This window comes from Carcharhinus amblyrhynchos, chromosome 8 (genome assembly GCF_965287045.1).
Source record: "Carcharhinus amblyrhynchos chromosome 8, sCarAmb.v2.hapA, whole genome shotgun sequence".
Taxonomy (NCBI): Eukaryota; Metazoa; Chordata; class Chondrichthyes; order Carcharhiniformes; family Carcharhinidae; genus Carcharhinus; species Carcharhinus amblyrhynchos.
In genome coordinates, this window is record NC_137331.1 from 103990262 (window position 1) to 104014154 (window position 23893).

At 42.5% G+C, this 23893-nt stretch overlaps 1 pseudogene; it reads left to right on the forward strand.

Moving 5' to 3' along the window:
* The first annotated feature begins 19943 nt into the window (after positions 1–19943).
* On the forward strand, positions 19944–20286 carry LOC145346391 (large ribosomal subunit protein P1 pseudogene; annotated as a pseudogene).
* The last annotated feature ends 3607 nt before the right edge of the window (positions 20287–23893 follow it).

A 23893-nucleotide genomic window follows, 5' to 3' on the forward strand; every position in this document is an offset into this window, starting at 1 on the left:
ATACTCTGGACATCACTGGAAGATAAGCTAAAAGTCAAGGTCAGCTTCAAAATCCTTCAATTCAAACTGATAGCATATAGAACATAGCCCAAAGAAACTATTGACCAACTGATCAGTTGATGTTGAGGCAGAAGCAGAGATTGTGATTTTTCTGATGCAGACCTCTCTGTGAGAATAATGGAACTTGTAATTGTTATCACTTCAACTAGAGGCATTCCAAAAGGATCTACCGAAAAGAAAAAGGAATATACAGTGGAAGCACACTTAAAACATGACAGAAAATACAAGGGTATATTTGCAGACAGAAAATACCTACAAACGTTTGTAGCAGCAACAGCCACAGTGAGATAGCCAAGGCACCCAGGCAGGTTAAGGAATGCCATAAGTGCAGTCTAATGTATGAGCCAAGTAATTGTCCTGCATTTTGAGATGTACACTAAAGGAAAGTTGGACAAATTCTGACAGCAATTTAAATGGTCAGAAGTCATATAAAGTCAGAGCTCAACAAGAAACAAGGATAATAATACCAGTTTAGGTGTGCCCGTGAAGTAAACATGAGACTGAGATGGCAAGGAACGCACTTAAAGAGACTAACTCGAGTTCAAAAAAGAAGAAACTTTCTATACAATGACTGTCACACAGCATGTAGGTACAATCACTCAACTGGAAATTTTCTCCACAGCTGAAGTCAGATAGCCTAGCAAAAGTGGCAAGGACACGTTACGAATGAAGATAGATATTGGGGAAAGTGCCGATTTTACCACTGCAGAAATTGAAGACATCTGCAAAGTCTATGGCCTGAATTTTCATTGAGTTAGAAGGTCTCCACGCTTAAGGCAAGATGGCACCAGAGCCCCAGCTTGTTTCGTCCCATCCCTGAACCTGGCACACATCACTTTTTTGGAGGGGTTGGAGTGGCAATTGAAAAGGGACTTATTTTGTCCATCCACCATTCATAGACACAGCTTGCAACATAGAAGCTAGAAGCAGGAGTAGGCTATTCAGCCAATTGAGCCTACTCCGCCATTCATCTTGCTCATTGGCTGATCACCAAATTCAATATCCTGATCCGCCTCTTCCTCCCATATCCCATATTCTTGCACATTTAGAAGTACAGCTGCCTTCACACAGAAAAAAAATGGTCACCTAGGTTTCTGAAATACAATCTGTGGAGTTGAGAAATAGGCATATACTTGCTCTTTGGAAAGGCCAGGGAATCTTTTGGAGAGCTTTGGTACCCTTCTGCAGAAGTCAGATACCACTGGGGAGAGGCCACATATCCTTTGGGATTGATAAGAGTAGACATGATGTCCATAAAAAGTAATACACTCTGTGGAACTGTCAAACTGTCAAGTCATGTAAACACCTTGAGAGCCTCAGCTGAGTCAACACAAACAGCCCCACCATCCTCACGGTGTTCCATCACATCTGTGGTCAAGAATAAGGACTGCCTTGTTTACTGTCAGAGGTGATGAAATCTTGCTTGTTACTTGTCCAAATTTCTTTTCATCCAACAATTGAGGGATTCATCAAGTGCATTGATGAGCACTGTTTACAGTCTTTTTGGTTCCCTAGAGGAGATAAGGTCAGACAAGGGTCAACAGAATAGCAGAATTATTATGGCACAGAAGGAGGCCATTTGGCCCATAATGTCTGCACTGCCTCTCTAAAGTAGCATTAGGACTTGGTGCCATTCCCCATACCATTGCACCTGGTTTCCATCCAAGTAATCATCTTGTGTTTTCTTGAATGTCTCAGCTGAACACAGAAACGCCCCACAGAAGTGAATACAGAATTGTCCACAGAAGTGCAATAAAGCCTTCCAAATTATAAAAGCAAACTAGGCTGTAAACAACATTATGTTAACCCCACACGAGAGGTCAAATAGACTAGCAGAAAGGATGGTGTGGACGGTAAAGTTGAAATGTACAGAGACCAGTCAGGACATCCAATTAGCAATGTTGTACCTATGAGCAACATTGCTAGGTACAGGATTACCATTCCCAGCCGAGATTATGTTCAGGAGATAAGTAAGGATAACTCTTCCAAATCATCAGATCATTGTCGGTCCAAGATAGGTTGTTAGCATGACAAGAGAAAATGAAAATGATGCACATGTCAAGTATGCAGGTGTGGAGTTGCAGCTTTTTCATGTAGGGTAAAGGTAAGAGTGATCCACCACTTCCTGTGGAAGTGCCAAAGATCTGTAATGAGCCACAGTCTTGGGATATGACCATTCCAAATGGATCAATGTTGAGAAGAACTAAATGTCAGTTGAGAGAATTATCCAACAGCATCATATTTAATGCTGTAGCAGTGTCAGAAATGAGCACACATTCAAGTTTTGAGAGCAGAATTAAGGGTGATGACATGCACAACTCTCAAGTGTAAGACAATTACCTGTCTATACCTAGGAATCAAGAGAAAAGAGTTGACAATTCCAGAGCTCAGAAAAGTTTCACTATTACTAGATGAGGAGTCATGTCAGCATTATGCATACATTTCAGAGACACTTGAAAATTTAATGGAAGAGTCAATACATGTGTCAGTTCTGTTCACAATTATCATATTCCAATATGTAGCTTTTACTTTATGTAATTTTTATAATTAGGAAAAAGGGGGAATGGTGTGATATTGCTTCATATAGTTGAACATAATGATTAACATGCTGCTGGCCATGCAAAAATCTTGGTATACACCATCATAGGAATTGATATAAATCAACATGTAATTAAAATAGTAAGAGCAGTGTTGATCATTAAGTAACAGGTATATTGAATAGCTCTCCTGGAATCATGTTATTAAAGATCTCTTTGTTTAGTTTCCCAATAATTATTACAGTGTTTGATCCATTTGTATTAAGGACCAGTAACTCAACAGTTGGAATACTCAATCAGAGTTACTGATTGCTGGAAGAACTGCTAACATAATCCATACATTGAACTGGACGTCTGTGGAGATCCTCGCTCAGATTACCATTACTTCTGCTTGGTGGGGTGAACTTTTTCTCACTTGCTGAGACAGCCCATCTGGAAAGATGAGTCACCTGCCAGATGAATGATGCATATTAGCTGGTACTGTGTGTTAAATCTCTTAGTACTGAGGTGTCTCCTCAAAAACTATTCCACAGCCACGCATCAGGGAATATATCTTCACTCAGTTTACTCGCACCAAGCTCCAAACGTTGACTGCCCACTTAGGGCAGTTCCCAATCAGCTCACCCTACACCCCAAGACACATGACCCATTCCCTTAAAGAGGTTATGCCCCTACAAATGTAACACTATGGACCTCCTCTAATTCAAGCAGTGAAGCCAGCAACCTATGTCACCCAAAATGGTAGTTAGCAGAATCCATTTTGAAGTGACCACACTATAGATTCTTGGCAAATTAACTAGTACATTGTAGGGGCTCTTAGAACAAGAACAAAGGCAGTTTTCAATCTGCCACACTCTGGTCTGTACTAAATGGTCAGATGTTCAAAAGAAAGGACTGGTGTTTATGTGGCACATACCCCTTCTTCAGAAAACCACAAATCACTTCGTGGATAAATGCTGTTGCAATGTATGGAGACACAACAGTCACTTTCACACAAAAATTAGAAAAATTGCCCAATCATTTGATTCAGTGATGTTGGTTGTGGGATAGATGCAGGCCAGCACAACGCTCCTCTTTTCCCTCAAATAGTGTCATGGGATCTTTCATGTCCATTTGAACCATAAAGTCAATGGGGAAAAAAGGAGAGATTTCTCATATGAAACTAACTGACTCTTCTAGCATTCAATTGATGCGAGAATGCTATAATTAAACAGCTTACTCTGATTAAATACCAAAATATTTTCCAAGAAATTACAATTCAAGAAATAAGCAGCAATTTTATGAAGAACTACAAAGAGTATAGACATCTTAAAAAAGATCATTTGGCTCAACCAATCTATCCTGGCAATTGTGCCTCAAAGCTCCCCCCACTCTTCTGTTTCGAACTCAGGATGGCACAGTGGCACAGTGGTTAGCACTGCTGCCTCAAAGCATCAGGGACCCAGGTTTGATTCCCAGCTTGGGTCACTGTCTCCCTGTGTCCTCCGGATGCTCCAGGTTCCTCCCACAGTCTAAAAGACATGCTGATTTGATGCATTGGCCATGCTAAATTCTCCCTTAGTGTGCTTGTACACACTCAGGAGTGTGGCAACTAGGGAATTTTCACAGTAACTTCATTGCAGTGTTAACATAAGCCTACTTACGACACTAATAAAATAAACTTTAAACTCTCGATACAAACCTCTATTCCCTTCTCCCTCATACGCTTACTAAAGTTACCTTAAATGCATCATACCTGAATTAAGGCAAAAACAATAACACTCGGGAAATGATTAGGACTGGTTCAAAGTCGTCTTGTATAACCTAAAATGGAATTCCAGCTCAGATTAGTACCAGTTAATGATGAATTTTACTGCTTTCTCCTTCTGGGGGGGTGATTGGACACCAGGATATAAAAGTAGAAAAGATGCATAAGGATAATGAGGGGAGATTTAATAGAGCCGTATAAAATTGTAGCAGCTTTCGATAAGACAGACAAGAAAACACTGTCCTCGTGATAAAGGAACTAAGAAAGCAAGATTAAGGTTTTAGATGGAGAGAGTGGCATGAGGAAGAATTTTTATTTGCATCAAGTACCAGTGGTCTGGATCTTGCTGCCCATGAGTGTGTTGGAAGTGGAAGCAATCAATGATTTAAAAGGTAATTGGATGAGCACTTGAAGCTATTAATCTTTCAAGGAGGCATGGATAGAGTGGTGGAACAGGAATGACTGGTTTGGTCTCCTAAAAGCCAGTAAGGACCTAATGACCTTCTATGCTGTAAATGAATCTGTAGATACGGCTTAATGCACCCTGCCCCTCATTTCCTCCACCCCCACTCTTTCTGGCAGCGAGTTTGGAGGCAGGAGGGATGGTGATTGCATCCCCTTCCCTATTTCTGCCCGATTTAAATTTGGTGGGAATGTTCATTGACAGCCTTCCTGTCTGGATACTGATTGAGGCCCGTAAGGGAGCAATTTATGCCCATTTAAGGGTTGCATCTTTCTGCTGCCGAGGGTGGGAAAGTCTGCCATGCAAGCAAGTCCAAATAAACCAAACCTTGTTTCCCTGCGTTGGTGGGTGGTGGGGAGATGTTCTCATGTTCAGATGCACTCAGTGCTTAATTGAGGGATAAGGCACCTGGAAGGGTTCAGAACCCACTGAGCACCACTCCACCTATTCTTTTGACCCCTATCCCCATCAATCAGAAATGCCCTCCCTGCGACCCTTGTCCTGCTTCATTTCATAGAACCCTACAGTGCAGAAAGAGGCCCTTCGGCCCATCGAGTCTGCACCAAACACAATCCCACCCAGGCCCTACCCCCATACCCCTACATATTACACTCACTAATCCCTCTAACCTACGCATCCCTATACAGTAAGGGGAAATTTTAGCATGGTCAATCAACCTAACCCGCACATCTTTGGACTGTGGGAGGAAACCGGAGTACCCGGAGGAAACCCACGCAGACACAGGGAGAATGTGCAAACTCCACACAGACAGTGACCTGACTCAGGAATCGAACCCAGGACCCTGGAGCTGTGAAGCAGCAGTGCTAACCACTGTGCTACCATGCCGCCCTGTTGCTTCCCTGTTGCTGAGTTCTCTTGTAGGCTCTGGTGTGTGCATTGCCAGCAGCAGTCACTATCCCCGGTGGCATCGACAGGCAATAGAGATCTGCTGGTCTCTTAAGGGCCTTGAATGGCCAACAGACTTACAGCCTGCTCGCCATATCTCCTGCTCCCCCATTAAATCATGGCTGAGCAAGTAGGCAGATGGTTGGCATGATGCTGATGGTGTGGTACCAGTTTTACAGACCCGCCCATCTGCTTTCCTGTCCACAGGGGCCCATAGCATTCAGCAAGAATGTTATCATAGAATCCAGATGTATAGAAGGAGGTCACTTGACCTATCCCCATGACTCCTCATAAACTGAAGCTTTATAATATATTGGTTGAAGGTCAGCTGGAGGTTTGTGTCCTGAGCTGATGCGACACCTCCAGAAGGATGTAAAGGCAGTAGAGAGAGTTCACAAATTATTTATGAAAATGGGTCCAGGGGTTGATTACATGGATAGTTTGGAAAAGCCAAGGTTGTTCTCATTGAAGAGAAGGTTAAAAGTTGATTTGAAAAAGGTTTCAAAATCATGAGAGGTCTAGGTACACTACATAGGAAGAAATTGCTGAAATGGGGTTGAGAAACAAAGGAAATTGGTGAAAGGTGAATGGCAAAAGAGCCAGCATTGACATGAGGAGAAGACTTTTCTGCAATGAATGATTGGGATCTGAAACATAGAACATTACAGCGCAGTACAGGCCCTTCGGCCCTCGATGTTGCACCAACCAGTGGAACCAATCTAATGACCCTCTAACCTAAACTATTCCAATGTTATCCATATGTCTATCCACTGACCATTTGAACGCCCTTAAAGTTGGCGAGTCCACAACTGCTGCAGGCAGGGCATTCCATGCCCTTACTATCCTCTGAGTAAAGAACCTACCTCTGACATCCGTCCTATAATTACCGCCCCTTATTTTAAAGCTATGTCCCCTCATGTTAGCCATCGCCATCTGAGGAAAAAGGCTCTCACTATCCACCCTATCTAACCCTCTGATCATCTTGTATGCCTCAATTAGGTCACCTCGTAACCTTCTTCTTTCTAACAAAAATAACCTCAAGTCCCTCAGCCTTTCCTCATAAGACCTTCCCACCATATTAGGCAACGTCCTGGTAAACCTCCTCTGCACCCTTTCCAATGCATCCACATCCTTCTTATAATGTGGCGACCAGAACTGTACGCAATACTTCAAGGGCGGCCGCACTAGAGTTTGTACAGTTGCAACACGAAACTACCTGAGAGTGTGGTGGAGGCAGATTCAGTTATGATTCTCAGGAGGGTATTGGACAATGATCTAAATGGAAAGAAAATATGCAGGGTTAAGGAGTGAAAAGAACTGGAAACTAGAGAAGAGACTGGAACTAGGTGAGTTGCTTTTGCATACAGCCAGCACAGACAAAATGGACCGAGTGGCCTCCTTCTGTGTTGTGCCATTTCTATGTTTCTATGATTCTAATTCCATGATCTCTACCACATAGAAAGGCCAGGGTAAAAGATGCATATGTATCTCAGACCTTCCATGTTCCCCTCCAAATCACGCACCATCCTGACTTGGAAGAATAAATCCTGGAACTCCTTAGCAGAACTGTGGGTGTAGCTATATTACAAGAACTGCAGTGGTTCAAGAATTCGACACACCACTACCTTCTCAAGAATAATTAGGAAAGGGTAGTAGTCCAAACCCCATGAAAGGAAAATCATTGCATCCCTTCAGTGCTGAAAAGAGGCCATTCAGCCTATCAAGCTTGCAGCGACAATAATTCCACCCAGGCCTTATTCCTGTAACCCCACATATTTACCCTGCTAATCTCCCTGACATGAAGGGGCAATTTACCATAGCCAATCAACCTAACCAACAGATCATTGAACTGTGGAAGGAAACCATTGCAGGCATGAGAAGAACATGCAAACTTCACGCAGACAATCACCCAAGGCCGGAATTGAATCTGAGTCCCTGGTGCTGTGAGGCAGCAGTGCTAAACACTGTGATACTGTTCTGCCCATAATTGCTTTTTTTCTCAGTGTTGACTTGGTTGACCATAACTTGGTGTTGTTGGCTAATTTAAAAATTATGGTTCCAAAGTCTAAGAGATTAATATAAAGATTGAACAACAATGGTTCCAACACTAATTATTCTGAAACATTATATCACACCTATTGTCATTGAATAGCCTTTATCCTGACAGTTTGACTTTTGTCTCAGCTAAATAACCATCCATCCTGTTCATTGTTTAGATTCCACTCTGATTTAATTTATTAGTCTAGTATATAGTACCTTATCAAAGAACTTCCATAAATTTAAATATGATACATATACTAAATTGCCCTAATCTGCCCTCTCTGTTTTGCCTTTATCTTAGTCCTTAACTCACTGCCACTTTGCTTCCAGGAATACCTTTGCTGATGAAGTGCTGCTTTTCTCTCTGGTAGAATTTTCATTTGTCATTTTCATCCTGTCCATGACGTGGAGATGTTAGCATTGGACTGAGGTAGGCAGAGTAGGAAGTCTCACAACACCAGGTTAAAGACCAAAAGTTTTGTTGGTAGCTCAAGCTATCGGATGCTGCTCCTTCAGCTTATTTTACCAAATAAGCCTGTTGGACTTTAACCTTGTGTTGTGAGATTTCTTACCCTGTCCACCTTCAGTGTTTTCCATTTCCCTCCAGGTGTTACATTTCCTTTGTTCAGTTACAGCCCCCCTTCTCCTGTCCCCTAAACTCATAGTATAAATCTCGGTTGATTTTCTTTGCTCACAGCTCTGACGAAGGGTCATTCAGACTCGCATCATTGCCTCACTCTCCAAGGTGGCCTTCACGACACACGACAGCGCAGAGTCGCTGAGCAGAAACTGATAGCCAAGTTCCACACACATAAGGATGGTCTCAACAGGAATCTAGCGTTCATGTTGCACTATCTGTAACCCCCATGACTTGCCTGGGTTTGCAAAACCTCACTTACTGTACTGTCTGGAGACAATACACATCTCTTTAACCTGTGATCAGTGCTCCTTCCACTCACATTGTTAGCCACGTTAAGACTTGAACAGCAGGTTAGGTGTAAAGATTTGCATTCTAATCAGTGATCTGTAAACTGTCTGTGCTTTATATGTACTGTCTGAGGCCAGAACTCTCCATTCACCTGACGAAGAGGGGAACCTCGAAAGCTTGTGAGTTTACTATCAAATAAATCAGTTGGACTTAAACCTGGTGTTGTCAGACTTCTTACTGTGTTTACCCCAGTCCAACGCCGGCATCTCCACATCTATTCTCTCTTCACAGATACTGTCAGAACTGTTGAGATTTTCCTGCATTTTCTGTTTTTGACTTTGTAACATTGTTTATCCATTGTTATTTGTGTGTTGATACTTGTCTCTGTCACACAGGAACATTTAAGAACATAGAAAGCATTCTTTTTGGTTGCATCACACCTTGGTATGTCTCCTGCTCTGCCCAAGACTGCAAGAAACTACAAAGGGTGGTGAAAGCAGCTCAATACATCACGCAAACCAGCCTCCCATCCACTGATTCTGTCCACATTTCCCTCTGCCTCAGAAAAGGAGCCAGCATAACTAAGGACCCCACGCATCCCGGACATTCTCTCTTCCACCTTTTTCCTTTGAGAAAAAGATACAAAAGTCTGAGCCCAACTGACTCAAGAACCACTTCTTCCCTGTTGCAGTCAAACTTTTGAATGGACCTACCTCGCAGGAGATTGATGTTTCTCTACCGCCTACTGTAACATTACATTCTGCGTTCTCTCCTTTCCTTCTCCATGAACGGTCTGTAGAGTCTACGAGATACAATACTTTTCACGGTATAGTAATACATGTGACAATAATAAATCAAATCAAATATGATCAAATTAAACATTTAAGTATGTTGCAAGATTTTCTTTTAGCACCAGAGAGCGATTGAATTTGAAATAAGTAAACATCCATTGTCTCAGAATCAAATATTTATAACAGAATCATCTGAGGTCATCTAACTAACTGAAACCTTTTTATATCTCATCGCAAAATAAAAAGAGTTTTAGGCTCATCTGGTGGAAAGAGTCTTCTTCGGTGTAGCAGATCCTGTCTGCAATCTTTATTTATGGCTCTTTAAATTACTTTGAAGCAGTTGGATTGAATTTTTCCCCCAAAAGGTTGCTGAATTCAAGTGGAATACTTTAATGGCATATTCACAAATGGGTTGATTTATTTTGACAGGTTTGAGCAGCCTTGATAGAATTTCTTTCAACTGAAATAATAGCTTTGTTTTAAATTCCAGGATACGCTCTGCAAACTGCTCACAGTCATCTGTATTCTTTTCTTTAACCCCATGATGCATTCACTTACTTGGATATAATTTAATCTTAATTCACAGTGTCGTACAGTTACAGAGGTTTACAGCATGGAAACAGGCCTTTTGGCCCAACTTGTCCATGCCGTGCTTTTTTTTTTAACCACTAAGCTAGTCCCAGTTGCCTGTGTTTGGCCAATATCCCTCTATATCCATCTCACCCATGTCACGGTCCAAATGCTTTTTAAAAGACAAAATTGTACCCGCCTCTACTACTACCTCTGGCAGCCCATTCAAGACACTTGCCACTCTCTGTGTGAAAAAAGTTACCCCTCTGGACCCTTTTATATCTCTCCCCTCCCACCTTAAACCTATGCCCTCCAGCTTCAGATTCCCCTACATTTGGGAAAAGATGTTGCCTATCTACCTTATCTCTGCCCCACATTATTTATAGACCTATATAAAGTCAGTCCTAACCCTCCCACGCTCTAGGGAGAAATGTACCAATCTATCCAGTCTCTCCTTATTACTCAAACCATCAAGAGCCTGGTAAATCTTTTCTGCACTCTTTCTAGTTTAATGATAATCTTTCTATAATAGGATGACCTGAATTGCACACAGCATTCCAAATATGGCCTTACCAATGTCTTGTACAACTTCAACAAGATACCTCAACTCTTGTATTCAATATTCCAACCAATGAAACCAAGTTGCCAAATACTTTCTTCACCACCCCGTCCACTTGTGACTCCACTTTCAAAGAACAATGAACCTGTACCCCTAGGTCACTATATTCTATAACTCTCCCCAACACTCTACCATTAACTGAGGAAGCCCAGCCCTGGTTCGATCTACCAAAATGCATCACCTTGTATTTATCTAAATTAAACTCCATCTGCCATTTGTCGGCTCACTGGTCCATTTGATTAAAATCCAATCCAGATAACCTTCGTCACTGTCCACTATGCCGCCAACCTTGGTGCCATCTGCAAACTTACTAACCATGCCGCCTATATTGTCATCCAAATCATTAATATAAATGACAAATAACAGTGGACTCAACACCGATCTCTGAGGCACATCATTGGTTACAAGCCTCCAATTTGAAAAACAACCCTCGATAACCACCCTCTGTCTTCTGTCATGAAGCCAATTTTGTATCCAATTGGCTACCTCACCCTGGATCCCATGAGATTTAATCTTATGCATGCGGTATCTTGTGAAAGGCCTTGAAAAATCTATGTTGACAACATTGACTGCACAGTCTTCATCGACCTTCTTGGTTACCCCTTCAGAAAAGGACATGATTTTCCATTCACAAAGCCATGTTGACTATCCATAATCAATCTTTGCCTCTCTAAATGCCTGTAGATCCTGTCCCTCAGAGTATCTTCAAACAACTTACCCACTACAGATGTTAGGCTCACTGGCTTGTAGTTACCTTATTTTTTGCTACAGTTGTTCTTTAACAAAGTCACAACATTTGCCACCCTCCAACCTTCAGGCACCTCACCTGTGGCTGTCGATGATTGAAATATTTCTGCTAGGGGACCTGCAATTTCCTCCCTCGCCTCCCACAACATCCTGGGATAAATTCCCAGCCTCATTCTCATTTTGTAAATACATTGAAGAGGATGTGCAAGTTAATTTGTGCATGAGTCGCAAAAACCCAGCTTGCAGGTGCAGCAGGTGGTCAGGAAGGCGAATGGGATGCTGGCCTTCATAGCGAGGGGGATTGAATATAAAAGTAGGGAGGTCTTGCTGCAGCTGTATAGGGCATTGGTGAGGCCGCAGCTGGAGTACTGTGTGCAGTTTTGAGCGCCGCACCTGCGCAAGGATATTTTGGCCCTGGAGGGAGTGCAGAGGAGGTTTACTAGGCTGATACCGGAGTTGAGGGGATTGAGCTATGAGGAGAGGCTGAATAAACTAGGCTTGTACTCGTTAGAGTTTAGAAGAATGAGGGGAGATCTCATTGAGACGTATAAGATGATGAATGGGATGGATAGGATAGAGGTGGAGAGACTCTTCCCACTCAAAAAAGACAGTAGGACTAGGGGGCACAGCCTCAAGATAAAGGGGAGGCGGTTTAGAACGGAGTTGAGGAGGAACTTCTTCACTCAAAGGGTGGTGAATCTCTGGAATTCTCTGCCCGTTGAAGTGGTGGAGGCTGCCTCGCTAAATATTTTTAAGAAGCGGGTTGATGGGTTCTTGATAAGAGAGGGGATTAAGGGTTATGGGGAGAGGGCGGGAAAGTGGAACTGAGCCACAACAGATCAGCCATGATCTTATTGAATGGCGGGGCAGGCTCGAAGGGCTAGATGGCCTACTCCTGCTCCTATTTCTTATGTTCTTATGTTCTTACGTTCAAAGAGATCTAAAAGCTCCTCAAGTGCCCCTATCATATCTTCATGCACCCATGGCAGTGTGTACCAGACACCCACCATTCTCTGTGTAAAAACCTGCCCCTCACATCTCCTTTGAACTTTCCCCCCCCTAACTTTAAGTCCATGATCCCTGGTATTCAACATTTCAACTCTGGGAAAAGGATTCTGACTGTCAACCCTATCTATGCCTCTTATAATTTTATAAACCACTATCAGCCTCCGCCACTCCAGAGAAAACAACATTAGCCACTCCAGTTTCTCCTTATAGCTCATACCCTCAAATCCAGGCAAAATCCTGGTAACCTCTTCTGTACCCTCACCAAAGCCTTCCCCTCCTTCCTATAATTTGGCGACCATAATTGAATGCAATATTCTCAGTGTGGCCTAAACAAAGTTTTATAAAGCTGACCATTGAATAACAAAAATGCTGAAATATATGCCTTGCCTGTCAACAGCTGTTAAATAAAGGGTAACAATTTAGGTGGAGCTGTTGAAACTGGAATGGGAGGATGATTGAACCTCTCTGGGGGCCTGAGGTATCAGCTGTGTGTTCTTCCTGCTTTGTTTTGATCAGTCAAGTGGATGTGCTTTGAAATATGAACCTTTTCAGAGCAACCTGTCCAACTGTGATGGACAATGATTCCTCCCCAAAGTAGCCAAGATTGAAATAAAATCTGAAGACATGTAGTACAGGAAAAAAATTTGATCCACAGAGCTGAGACCTCCTTACCAAGTATTTGTTCAGCTCTGCTTGGAAGGGTCAATTGGCCCAGTGATATCTGCCTTTGCATTATCTCCAAATTCATTGCTCTGTCGGCTGGTTGAGTGATGTAGATGGGTGTGATAAATTTCAGTAGTCAAATGGGGAATCCCTAATTGACCCTCCCTGTGGGGCTCAAGGAATATGTGTTCCTGTGGTAATAGGCAATTGCCTAACCAGAGAGAACTCATATCCTGAGCCCTTGATAAGACAGATCCCTGAGCAGGTCCAATGATCTATCGTCCCAGATGGGACTCATGTACATGTACTGCTGGGTTATAGTTTAACTCTTGTTTTGATGAATAAACACAGTCTCTTCACAGTTGGCTGAGAGATGGTGGTGTGTCTGGGGATGGTTCGGGTAGGAGTGGGAGTTGGTGGTTGTATGTCGGGGGTGGTGACAGTGGTATAGTTAGGGATGGAGTTGGGAGTGCAGGTGGTGCTGTGAAGAGGGATATTTTCTCTAATCTTTAGCCTGTAATGGAGTTTGTTAACTTTTGACTCACATCTGATACTCTGTCAATGAACAGAATGGTAACAGCTATCAGGAGCACATAGATAGATTGCAGAAATGGGCAAAAACTTCACAGCTAACATTTAATGTTAAAAAATATAAAGTAATACAACTGGGAGAAAGAACAGGGAGGCAAAATATTGAACTAAGTTTATACTTTATATGGTTGCAAGGACGAGGAGACCTCACACTGACAAAACCATGCTGACTATCCCTGATCAAGACTTGCCTCTCCAAGTGAAGATGGATTCTCTCCTTCCGAATTTTCTCAAATAGTTTCCTAAACTAGTGATGTGAGACTCACTGATCTATAGTTTTCCGGCTTACCTCTGCAGCCCTTTAAAATAATAGAATCACATTAGCTGTCCTCTGGTCCTCTGACAACTTTCTTAAATTGTTTATTTTGCAAATTGGTATAACATGAGGAAAGATATGCAAACCAGCAAAGAACAATTCAGTCTTGTGGTAATCATTCTGAAGTAGGGAAAGAGTTAATGGATTTAATGCATTTTATACCTAGCATATATCACAAACATAACCCTGCCTCATTGCTGATCTCAAGCTTATACTGCTCCTAGTATCAATATGAATTATTTATTCATGTTTTCCCTACTTGTTCATGTCTTTCATTCTTTAACTTTCATTTTCATAAAGATAGTCAGATGAGAATGTTATTTTGCAGACATTGCAAACCTTACCTGTTTGTGCTAACTGAACATTGTTGAACAGCTGCAGATGGTAGGTTGCGATACCAGCTTTTTGACAGGAGCAGTCCTGCTGGGACAGCCACCACCGCCCAAGTAACTTCAAGGAAGGAGGTGCTGACACTGCCGGAAGCGTTATGGGTCGTGATCAGACCGAAGATTATGTTGTGACTGCAGCTGCCAGATGGACTGTGAGTCCTGGTTGAGTCTGGGGATTGCATCGCGACTGAAGTAGGAAAACCTGTAGTCCTAACCAGTATCGGGAGTTTGGGTCGTGACTGATGCTGAGACTCATGATGCCTAAATACCCACTTGTATTTGTGTTCAGTGAGAAGTCTGGTAAGCCACTGATAGGGACCAGGTTTCTCCCAAAAGTTTATTTATTTTTGAAATAAACTCTACCATATTTTGACTCACTAACAGCCTCAGAGGTGTCTTTTACCTACAACAATTTGAATAAAATAATGTTTATTAAATTGGAAAGCACACACCAAACATAAACCACAATAGAAAATAAAATTACAATTAGCTATAATAATGGCAACATACACAATATGTTTGAATTAACCCTGTTCCAAATCTATCTACTTTCCAAAACTCCGGAAATATCCTTTTTCCCAAAACAACATTCCATATTCTCCAACTTTTTGAGCCAAATACAACAAACAATTGCCACACGTGGTCTGTATATTTGTTTTCGGAAACCCTTCTTCTGGTTTAGTTACAATCTTTGAGGTTGTTAAAAAAGCAGATTTTCAGCACAAGTGCCTGCTTTCAGGTAAACCTCGGTTTCCAGCTGACATGGTCTGAGTTGCTCATCACTGTGCTCCTCTCCTGTACAGAACTAATCCTGCCACTGATATGTCATTTATCGTTTTTGATCTTGTCCTATCTAAACAACAAGTCTTAGAAGTCATGCTCTTAGTATATAAATTTGACTTGCATTATTATGTCTCCTCTTTGAGCTCCTTCCTTCTGTAGTTTTAACACATGCAATTCTATACCCTTTTGTATACTCGTTAGTTGTAAACTCGTTAGAGTTTAGAAGAATGAGGGGAGATCTCATTGAGACGTATAAGATGATGAATGGGATGGATAGGATAGAGGTGGAGAGACTCTTCCCGCTCAAAAAAGACAGTAGGACTAGGGGGCACAGCCTCAAGATAAAGGGGAGGCGGTTTAGAACGGAGTTGAGGAGGAACTTCTTCACTCAAAGGGTGGTGAATCTCTGGAATTCTCTGCCCGTTGAAGTGGTGGAGGCTGCCTCGCTAAATATTTTTAAGAAGCGGGTTGATGGGTTTTTGATAAGAGAAGGGATTGAGGGTTATGGGGAGAGGGCGGGAAAGTGGAACTGAGCCACGACAGATCAGCCATGATCTTATTGAATGGCGGGGCAGGCTCGAAGGGCTAGATGGCCTACTCCTGCTCCTATTTCTTATGTTCTTATGTTCTTATGTTCTTATGTTCTCCACTTCACTTAAGTGAATGACAGTCCCTTAGCTAATCTGCATTTCAATAACACTTAGTGCAACTGAACTCTGATCAGTTGAATTTTTTGATCTTTATTTTATCCAAGTTTCATGACAAAAGAATGTGTTTTTTTTTCTCCTTACATCAGACAAGGTTGAAACAATTTTGATAAAGGTGATTCAAACCACAAAGGCTTTGATGGAGTAAATAAGGGGAAACTGTTTTCAGTAGCATAAGGATCAGTAGCAGAAGAGTGTGGATTTGAGATGATTGACAAAAAAAAACAGAAGTGATATGAGGAAACCTTTCTTGTTTACACAGCAAGTTACTGTGATCGTGTTTTCAATGCACTACCTCAAAGGGCAATGAAAGCAAATAGAGTTAGTAACACCCAAAAGAAGGGAAGGGAAAACATTATTGAATTATAAGGAAGGACAATGGGAGTGGGACTAATTCAATGGGTGGGATTTTATAGCCTCACTCATCCTGAAACCGTAAAATCCCTCCCATGGTCAACGGACTTTTCCATGGTCCATCCCTCATAAACTACAATTCTCATGGTGGGTGGGCCAATACAATTATGACCAATAGGCTTGGTGACAAGCCACATAGGCAGGATGGGCAAATGTTCCAAATGATTCTTCGATTTTTGTGAAGGCATTTAGGATGGCACAGTGGCACAGTGACCCAGATTCAATTCCGACCTGGGTAACTGTGTAGAGTTTGCACATTCTCCCTGTGCCTGCATGGGTTTCCTCTAGGGTGCTCTGGTTTCCTCCCACAATCTAATGATGTGTGGGTTCAGTTGATTGGCCCCTTAGCAGGATAAATACTTGGGGTTATGGGAATGAGGTCTGGGTGGGATGGTTGTTGGTGCAAGCTCGATGGGCCGAATGACATCTTTCTGCATTGCATGGATTTTATGATTTAAATTTAATACATTGCTTAAGCATACTTTCTAAAATTCTCAACATTTTAATGGTGCAGATCATTTACTTGCATTTATAGGGGAGGCTATGGCATTGTGGTATTGTCATTGAAACAATAATCAAGAGACCTAGGTATTGCTCTGGGGACCTGGGTGTGAATCCCATCACTGCAGATGGTGAAATTTGAGTTGAATAAAAACCTGGAATTCGAAGTTTAATGATGACCATTACACTATTGTTGATTGTCATTAAAACCCATCTGCTCCACTAATCATCCTTAACTACATGTGACTTCAAATCCACAGCATTGAGTTTGACTCTTAAATGCCTTCTGTGGCTGATTCTTAAATTTCCCAGCTGGAAACTCAGTTCAAGGGCACTAAATGGGCTGACCTAGGTGATGTCCACCTCCCCTGAACAAATACATTATTTTTGGTTCAGAACATTCTGCATAAATTGCCTGATGTTGAATTCCTAGTCTTGTCCACTGGGAATATATAACAGATCTGGACTCCCCAAATGTTATGTTTGTTGACATACAGCATTGGATGTGAGGATGCCCTCCCACTCACAGTCTAAAAGTCATGCTGCTTAGCTGCATTGACCCGAACAGGTATGAATGAGGCGACAGGGGGATTTTCCCAGTAACTTAATTGCAGTGGGGCAGCACTGTAGCACAGTGGTTAGCACAGCTGCTTCACAGCTCCAGGGACCTTGGTTCAATTCCCGGCTTGGGTCACTGTCTGTGTGGAGTTTGCACATTCTCCTCGCGTCTATGTGGGTTTCCTCTTTGGTACTCCAGTTTCCTCCCACAGCCCAAAGATGTGTGGGTTAGGTTGATTGGCCATGCTAAAATTGCTCCTTAGTGTCCTGAGATGCATAGGTTAGAGGGATTAGAGGGTAAATACGTAGGGATATGGGGGAGGGGCCTGGCAGGGATTGTGGTCAGTGCAGACTCGATGGGCCAGATGGCCTCATTCTGCACTGTAGGGTTTCTACGATTCTATGAAATATGTCCCATTCGCTCATCAGGTGAACACACACTGAGCTTTGTAAAACTGTGCTCCTTGTGACTATGCCTTCAGAACTTAGAGTTCACGGGGTTTAAATTTCTGGACAGGATTTGCCAGTCTCCCATGTTAACACCAGTAGAACATAGAACATAGAACATAGAACATTACAGCGCGGAACAGGCCCTTCGGCCCACAATGTTGCGCCGACCAGTCTTATTTTTAAAAAAAAAACATTGACCCACTAATCTAAACCACTCCTTTTTCGTCCATAAACCTATCCACCAATCTCTTAAACGCCCCCAAACTAGGCGCATTTACAACTGCAGCAGGCAGGGCATTCCAGTCCCTCACCACCCTCTGGGTAAAGAACCTACCCCTGACATCCGTCCTATAACTACCCCCCCTTAATTTAAAGCCATGCCCCCTCGTGCTAGATTTCTCCATCCGAGGAAACAGGCTATCACCATCCACCCTATCTAAACCTCTAATCATCTTATATGTTTCTATAAGATCCCCTCTTAGCCGCCTTCTTTCCAGTGAAAACAACCCCAAATCCCTCAGTCTCTCCTCATAGGACCTCCCCTGCATACCAGGCAACATCCTGGTAAACCTCCTCTGCACCCTCTCCAAAGCCTCCACATCCTTCCTGTAATGATGTTCACAGAAAATCCAGAAACATGTATACATGCGGGTCTAATATTTATCCAACTTTCTGCTAATTCCAGGGACCTGGGTTCAATTCCTGGCTTGGGTCTGTGCGTAGTCTGCATGTTCTCCTTATGTCGGCATGGGTTTTCTCCAGGTGCTCCAGTTTCCTCCCACTCACAGTCTGAAAGACGTGCTGCTCAGCTGCATTGACCCTAACAGGCAGGAATGAGGCGACCAGGGGAATTTCACAGTAACTTAATTGCAGTGTTAATGTGATTAATAAATAAACATTTACTTTGACTCCCTGTTGAGCTGCAGTGCGTGATCAGGGGGACTGGCTCGGAAATTCTTGACACAAGTCGTGAAATGGACTCATTCGCTCAACTCCCTCTGGTTCATCAAGGTCCGTTAGTGATGATAGAATGGAATAGGTTTGAAACATTTGCTGAAGGACACTCAGGATACAGAGAAGAGTAAGCAAATTCTTTTCAATGATGTGTGTAGTGCCATCAGGCCAGAGGTAAGATCATTTCAGCTGTGCTTCATCAACCCTAGATCCAAGCCCTGTAAAGAAAAGCTGTCAGACAAACAAGTTGTCAGATCTTGCAGCTTTTCTTCAGCAGTGAAGGCCAGAAGCTACAATTATGTTTTGTTTCCTGTTGGCAATTTGGAATTTAGAATTGCTATTTCACAAGCAGCAAGCACATTACATGCATTAATAACACAGTTCTGAGCCCAGGGTTATTGGATCATCTAAAATGACAAAACAGGGAAATGGGCTCCAGGATAATAGACACGCTCCATTAGAGACAGACATTCCTCCCTGCCCAATTGTCCCATATTCATTGTATCTGGGTCCCAGATGTAGAAGTAGGAATGTATGTCTCAGAAAACTCCTGAAGTGTGCAACACATCAGCAAACACATGCAGCGGAAAAAAAATAGGTGGAGGTTTCAGATGAAGTTCTTCTTCAGAACTGAAAGAGGAAGGATAACTTAACCATGTGGTCAGAACAAAAAGAAAATGAGTGAAGGGGAATTGGTATTCTTACTAACACATCACTTGATAAAGTGAGGGAATGATCTGGGAATTCCTTAAGGAAAAAGGAGGAGTATTGAAAGATGGGGGGAAACAGGATGATCAGAAGAAACAAAAGAATGTGTGAGTGGTTCAATCAGTGGGAGAAAAACAGCAGAAACTGTGAAATTTTTCTGCTTTGCTTGGAATAGCATCAATGCACAACCAAAGAACAAAGAACAAAGAACAACACAGCACAGGAAACAGGCCCTTCGGCCCAACGAGCCCACGCCGCCGTCCTACTATCTCAGTGACCTATTCATTAGCCAAATTTGTTATCATATGCTATTGAACTCTTATATGAGATTTATCAAGTCTTGCTATCCTGGATCCATTTTAAATTGACTGTTGCATCATGGCAAATCCTGGCACTTGAAATTTCATGAGCTCAGTTGCTCTTCTTGATCTGCCCAGTTTGGAAGCGCTCAGTTCTTCTGATCAAAGTTAAGGCTGAGTTTCCCCTATGGCTAATGCCATTGGACCCGCAGAGATCCAGCGCTGTGGCCTCCACCTGGGAACTCTGTATCTACAGTGCGGTCATCCTGCACGATGATCAGGTCACCACGACTGAAAACAAACTCAATGCTCTGATTGAAACAACTGGCTTAAGCATTGAGCCTTTCTGGCCTGGTCTGTTTGCCAAGGTATCGCCTAATATTGACATTAATAGTCTGATCTGGTAGCAGTGCCCCATCTGTTACAACAGTTGTTTCTACTTCTGTCCCTGTTGCTGCTGAAGAGAAAAAGGAACAAGAGAAATAGGAAAAATCTGAAGAGTCTGGCAATGATGTGGGTTTTGGTCTCTTCAATTAGACGTACCATGATACAACACTGTTCATACATGGGGTTATGGGGATGGGGCTTGGGTATGATTGTTCTCGGTGTAGGTTTGATGGGCCGAATGGCCTCCTTCTGCACATTCTGTGATTCAATCAGCTGCCATTTCCCCTGTAGTGTAGATTGTTTGATCATTTGAAATTTGGCATTCTTGCATTTGGCCTGATGACTGCAAGGTGAAAAGCTTTGGCAACATATCTCCCTTTTCAGCGATATTCATGCATATTTTGCCTTTAAAGTAGACCATCCTTCATAGGAATTGTCTGATCTTCAGCTCATTGATTTTAATAGAGTAAAATTTGATGGATTCTGCAAGTGATGGATACTCCACTAGATTACCACACATGTGAGAGAAACAAACTCTTCCTCCATTCTGTATCTTTTACACCTGGGTGCAATAAATGCACTCTTTCCCATACCCTAAAAACACATTAAAAAACACAGTTTTTTCATTGCATCAGAAATAACCCCATTCAACACATAAAAACATAGAAAATAGAAGTTGGAGTAGGGACATTTGGCCTTTCAAGCCTGCAGATTCTCTGTTATTTCTGTTCACTTGTTAAAATCTTTGAAATTCAAGTGGAGACCAGAAATGAAATGTGTCAAATCTCTAGGTGGGAAGATCTGAGCTCATACAATGGGGCAGCCAATTCTCCCAGCATGTACCCTTTCTGAGGAACTCCCCCACTATTTCAAGCTCCAATGGAAGGGCAATATCGGAGAGCACTGGGGGACACAATCCTACCTGGATTGCTGCAAATAGAATTTTAAACCCTTTCTCTTGAAAGACAATTTAGACCCAATTCCAAACCATTTCCTGTTGGGGAGGAAGTGACATTGGTTGGGTTTTTGACCTATGAATCCCACATCAAGCGGAATTCCATCCTTTAACATACCTCATGATAAGTTTTGTCAGTTGTTGACTGGTACGAGTTCTTTTCAGGTCTTTGGAGAGTGCCAAATGCTATTATATAAAGATAACTGATTCCAGAAGACAAGTGCTCCTGCAGACATTGTGATTTGAACCTGTTTCTCACGCTTAGAATTAGGCCTACATCCAAACATTCCTTAAGCTACAATCCAAGTAGGATCGTGCCTGCCAGTGCTCTCCAATATGGCCCTCCATCAGAGCTTATAATAGTGGGAGAGCTGGCCAAATGCATTGTGCAGAAAGGTCAAGCACCCATAGAGAATTAGCCTTGGTACCTGCCTTCCCCAAGCCAGCTCTCTGTTCATGATGGAGGGGGTAAGGTGGGGAGGAGGAAACTGTCATACCGCTTTGCAAACTCTGCCTTCAATAGTACTCCAACTCGACCTGTTTGTAAGAGTATCACAACCCAAATGTGAATTATCTATCTGTATCCTGAGCATCAAGAGCATGACTGGGCAAGTCGAGAGTAAAGAAACTGTTGTTGTTTCTTCAGTGACTCCAGCTTATCATTCTCTAGGTATGGTCACCAAGTCGAAGCAATAACACGAAACCACCAATCATCTTCCACCTCGCTAGCTTCCCCCAATCCCCATCCACTGAAACACTCTGCCAACACTCAGGGCAGGATTTTCCAACTGTGATCATCCCAAGAGCAGGAAATCCCACTGGAGGTCAACAGGCCTTTTCATTGTCCGCCTTCCATCCACTACAATTCCCGTGGCGGGTAGAACAAGAGAATTTCACCCTCGTTGCCTGGCTGCTCATCAAGACTGGGTACTTTGGGAATAAACTAGAGTTTGGCCATTGGTAGTGGAAACTCACAAAATAGAATCATAGAATCCTTACAGTACAGAAAGAGGCCACTCAGCCTATTGAACCTGCACCGACAACAATTCCACCCTGTCCACGGCTCCAGCTCTGCCTAAGACCGCAAGGAACTACAAAAGGTCATGAATGTAGCCCAATGCATCATGCGAACCAACCTCCCATCCATTGACTCTGTCTGCACTCCCTGCTGTCTCGGCAAAGCAGCCAGCATAATTAAGGACCCCATACACTTTGGACATTCTCTCTTCCACCTTCTTCCTTCAGGGAAAAGATACAAAAGTCTGAGGTCACATGCCAACCAACTCAAGAACAGCTTCTTCCCTGCTACTGTCAGGCTTTTGACCTTGCATTAAGTTGATCTTTCTCTATATCCTCACTCTGACTGTAAGACTAATTCTGCACTTTCTCGTTTCCTTCTCTATGAACAATGTGTTTTGTCTGCATAGCGCGCAAGCAACAATACTTTTCACCATATAGTAATACATGTGACAATAATAAAACAAATCAAAAACCCTACATACTGACCCTGCTGACTCCACTCCAAAACTAGGGTCAATTTAGCATAGCCAATTAACCTAACTCACACACCTTTGAACTGTAGGAGGAAATCAGAACACCTGGAGAAAACCCACACAGACATGGGGAGAATGTGCAAACTCCACACAGGCAGTGACCCAAGCCAGGAATTGAGCCTGTGGCCCTGGCACTGTGAGGCAGCAGTGCTAACCATTGTGCCACTGTGCCGTTCCAAACTGATTGAGCAAAAACCATTGTCTTTGGTGGAAGAAAAATCAGTGATTTTTATTGAAAACAATCAGCATGTGGGCATTGAACCTTGCAGAATCCTATAAACCATTCAATTAATTACTGGAGGGTAATCATAAATACAGATGCATGCTTTCGGCCTGTCATAAAGTGACATGCCTCGCAAACAAACATATCTAAAAATGGACATCTTTAACTGTTTTGACTGCAATGACAACTCCGTATGCTTTTTGTCAAATGTTTCATTACAGCTCCATTAACTGCTAACTGTGTCATTTCAATGAACAACTAAATGGAGGGCAACTCTTATCATCAATGCTTGGTAACAAGCATGATTAATGAGAACAATAGCTATTTTTCAGCAGTCCCACATTATAAGGAACGAGGTGCACAGCAGTTTACAACCCCATTAGTCAACTCTCACCTATCATTGCAGCCTTTTGAGATTCAATAAGTCAAATGCCAGTTCGGTAATGATATTCAGCTGTACTTCACTTGAACTTGGTCTCATCTTGAAATGTTAATATTAATTCTTCTACAAGTCCAACAATCCTGCGGCTTAATGCTAATATGGATAGTTCATTCAAAATTCAATAAAGTCATCTTCTTTTTATTGTAGCTGATTCCTATTAGGTTGGGGAACTCCTGCTGATGAAGACTCTAATGACTAGAGTCAGCTTGGTGACAGAAAGCATGTATGTTAATTTTCTGCCTTTCTTTTCTGAAGATGTTGTTTCTCACTGAGGCGAAGGAAGAGTCTGTGTTGACATATTGGCTCAGTATGTTCTCAAAGTGTATAAAAATGCCAGACAACTGATGGAAAACTCTGTAGTACTATTTATGGGTCTAATGTAGGTAAATACGGTGAACAATTTCCACATGCGTGCCCCAGAAATAGCAAAGTGAGCCAGCGACTGAATGTTATTGGATGAGGAAAGCCAGACATGAGACTGGGAGACCTCCTCTTCCTCCCCATTGAAAGAGAGACATAAACATTTTTAATGTCCAATAAGTCACCATACTATAGAAAGGATGTGATTGCAGAGGAGATTCATC